Raw genomic sequence first — 3,679 nt, 5'->3', positions numbered from 1 at the left:
GACCCCGGGAAATAAAAGCTGAGCAGCGATCGAAGGGGGGGCGGGGGGGGGGCGAGGCTATTCCTCAGACGCAGACTGCCAGGGCGGGGGGACAGGCTGCACTCTGTCACCGAGGATGGAGCGTGGCCTGTCCCGAGAGGAGCAATGGCAGTTCAGAGCCACACAGCAAAGCGCTCTCCTGCGAGCAGGAGGCAGGGGGTACCCGGGCCCCTTGCCCCTCCGTCCCGTGTTGGCCTAGGGCATTCTCACACCCTGCCCAAGTGCGCACGGAGCCCAGGGCCTCGGCGGGGCTCCAGGGCAGGCGCTCAGAACGGATTTGCTGGGTGAATGGATGGCCACGAACAAGAGACTCCTGGGTGGTTAACGGAAGCACAGATTTGCCTTCCCAGTGCTTGGGGTTGTCACTACGGAGCGAGCTGGTCCCCTGCGTGTTTGCAATGAGCCACTGCGGAGAGACCTGCCACCTCCCCCGAGAGCCCCCGGCCTTCCCATCGGTCCTCAGGCAGCTTGCTTGTCCCCTGAGCACTGTGAATGGGGAGCTGACAGGACTCCTGCATCCCCACGTCACAGAGAAGACAGCTTGGGTGTTGGGGACCAGCCACCCAAGCGAGTTCAGGGTCTTCGCTTTGGAAGAGAGAGAAAGCTCCAAACAAAACCCTTCCTGTCATTCAGCCACCCCCCCCCCCGCCACCTGGGGGATGAACTTTTCCTCCCTGTCCTCCGCAGCCCTGACCCTCCCTCCCCTGAAGCTCCAAGTGGGTCCCTTTTCAAGCTAAGGGAAAGGGGGCGCTCTAACCCCCATGCAAACCTAGAGGCCACCCTCAGAGAAAGGATCAGTTCGAGGTGAAGAAGGAAAAACACCAACTGCGCCGGAGGCAGGTGGCGCCCCTTCCCTCTCTCCTGCTGTCTCTGGCTTCCCTTCCCCCCCCCTCCCTCCCACGGGTCAGGGGCGAAGGAAGAACACGTGATACCCTGCATACTCGGTTCTCAGCGCAACCCATATTTCGTCTTCCAAAGAACCCTCTAAAGCAGATACTATTTACTCTACAAACGAAACCCAGCCCAACCCTGAAATTCCAAGGAGCTGGGGAACTTGTCCAAGGTCACGGGGCTGGAGGATTTGAAGCCAGGTGTGCCAGTGCTCCTGCTGTTCTGGGGGTGGCTTCCTGCTGGCCTAGGGCTTTGGCCTGTGGCCCCAGGGCCCTGGAGCGGGTGACAGAGGGCTGGCTGCATGGGGACAGTTACCGTGGCGGCGGAAGTCACACGAGGAAGTGGGAGAAAGTAAAAGACACGCTCCTTTCCCCCCAACACCCAGCCCTGGCTTCAGCCCCAGCCCCAGTCCCGCGTCCTCCCCTCTGTACCTTGACCTTGGCAAATCAGCAGCTAAGGAATCTCGGCATCTCAAAAACCCAGAGTATGATGTGCTGGTGAGTACCTCGACTCCCCTTTTAGAGGGTTTCCAGCTTCTTGGATCAGTATATGGGAACCAGGAACGCCAGCTGGATGTGATTACGGCTAACCCCCTCCTCTTCCTCACGGTCACTGGCCGTGCCTCAGAGGGAGCAGAAACGGTGGCAGCTGGAACGGGCGGAGAGCACAGCCGTGGGTCCTGGGCTCACGCCCCCGGCCACAGCCTTGGCGCGGAGTTCCCTACCTTCCCTGAGCTTCAGTTTTCATGTAAAACCCAGAAAAATAATAATAGTATCTATGGAGGAAAGAGAAAAGAAATAAAATGGAGTCACTCTAGGCAAGCTGCTAAATTACTACAATCGAGTGGGCTCAGGCCTGAGGAACCAATTCTATTCCTGCTTTATCTAGCACGAGAGCTTAAACTTTTAAATTTTCCAGATCTATATAAATGCTATCGATAGCCCTCTGATTGACCCCTGCAGGACTTAGGAAAGAATGGTCACGTGTGCAGACCACCTGACATCCATTATCCAGACCACCGGACATCGAGAGATGACCATCTCGGACCAGTCCGGGGCTAAGAGCGCAGGGCTGATTCTTCCCAAGAACGCATTTTTTTTACCATAAGAACTCTTAGCTTTTGTTTCTTCCCATAGTTCCGGTTTTTAAACCCTAAAACCCTTGCACAAATCTTGGCCATTTCTTTCTAGCCAGAGCCTCCCGATTCGTTTACGCTCACTCGACCCCATCTCTCGCTTTGTTTTCGGGGAGGACATGAAATTGAGAATCTAGCAGAATGAAGTCGCTCAGACGGCAGCACAGCGCCGCCGATAAAGGTCATGAACAGCCTCCTGCCTTTTTCTCCTCGAATGCTAAAGATCTCAAAAGGCACAAACCATCACCCAAAACATAAGTGTCTCTGCTTCTCAGCTCTGTGGCTGTGGGCATGATAATAATACCTGAGTCAGGGTTCTTTCGATAATTAAAGATAAATATGTAATGCCTTTTTTTTTTTTCCAACCGGTAAAACTCCCCTGCAAAAACAAAACAAAACAAAAAAAAAACAGATGTTATCGCTCCGCTTTCTATTTCTGCAACGAGAAAAACAAAAACGAAACAAATGATTCCCCTCCATTTTAGACAGAGAAAGCAAGTCTGGGCGAAAGTGGCCCACTCTGAAATTAAAGAGCCAGTGACAGGAAGGGTGACCTCGACAACTTTCCTGCTGATGGTTTTTGAACCAGACACACGTCTTTAGGGCCCGGTCAAAGGTTATGCAAGAGGATTCACCGGAGAAACACCTTCAAAAAGAGCAAAGTCAGTCCTGCAGGTGTTGAATTGGGATGCTAATGTGCGTCTCTGGATGGAGGCTCAGGGTGGAAGACACTGAGCACCCCAGAGGCAGAGAGAAACCTTATCCGCTGCTGGGAGGACCACATCCTGAAGCCTGTTCTGCTGGATTTTTCGAGAATAGCCCCACATGGAACAGCCAAGCAGAGTTTCAGGTGAGTGGGGGCCCCTCTCTCTCCCGCCCTGGGTCTCAGAGCGGTGCTGGGCTCCTCCTGGCTTGTCCTTGGAGAGCCCCCAGCTGGCCCTCGCCTGCCGTAGGAAGTCCTCTGCCACGGCTGCTCTCTTGGGCAAGGATACAAAGTGAGTGGAACAAAAAAAAAAACCTTCACACGCAGAAAATTAAACCAGTTGGGCGTTTTATTCACATAACAGGGCAAGAAAAAGACACAAAAGCAGCCTCGAGGTCAAGCGTGTAAAGGAAAAGCTCTAAAACTCAATGCTCGGTAGGATGTGGACCCTGATATTAAAAAAACAAAAAAACAAAAAACCCCAAAAAAGGCGAAAAGGTCATCTGCCACACGGGTGCCCGGGCATGGCTGAGCTGTCTTCTGTCACGAGAATCTGGCTCCCAGGACAATCTCTGTGAGGTTTCAACTTTTGAAACTTCTGGGTAATTCATAACCAGACTTCAAGAATCAGGGCCAAATGCGTTGGACTGATGGTGTCTCCAATCTGGGGGGCGAGGTGGAAAAAGTTTTCCTCAACAGGCCTCACTAGCTCTGGTCCCTTCCTGGGCTCACCTTTCCACTTCGCCAGGGACGCAGGGGGCATCTCTGGGGCTGGTCAGCATCCCCGGGACACCACAGCTCCCTCCTCCCTGTGCCCAGCAGGCCACACACAGCCGACACCCCACCAACCGCGCTCCGCTTTGCCTCCCGCTCACATCTCCTCCCGGCGTGGCCAGGCGAGCCACAATCAC

At 54.3% G+C, this 3,679-nt stretch overlaps 1 long non-coding RNA gene across 1 annotated transcript in view; it reads right to left on the bottom strand.

Annotated features, from left to right (window-relative positions):
- Positions 1-64: 64 nt before the first annotated feature.
- Positions 65-3,679, bottom strand: part of LOC111743760 — a 21,690-nt gene continuing 18,075 nt past the window's right edge. Inside the window, exon 4 of the long non-coding RNA XR_002781859.1 lies at positions 65-75. This is a non-coding gene — a long non-coding RNA (uncharacterized LOC111743760). The remainder of the gene's footprint in view (positions 76-3,679) is intronic.

Source organism: Pteropus vampyrus, unplaced genomic scaffold (assembly GCF_000151845.1).
Source record: "Pteropus vampyrus isolate Shadow unplaced genomic scaffold, Pvam_2.0 Scaffold121, whole genome shotgun sequence".
Lineage (NCBI taxonomy): Eukaryota > Metazoa > Chordata > Mammalia > Chiroptera > Pteropodidae > Pteropus > Pteropus vampyrus.
The sequence above is the reverse complement of the archived record's forward strand: the minus strand, read 5'-3'. Positions and strand labels throughout refer to the sequence as shown.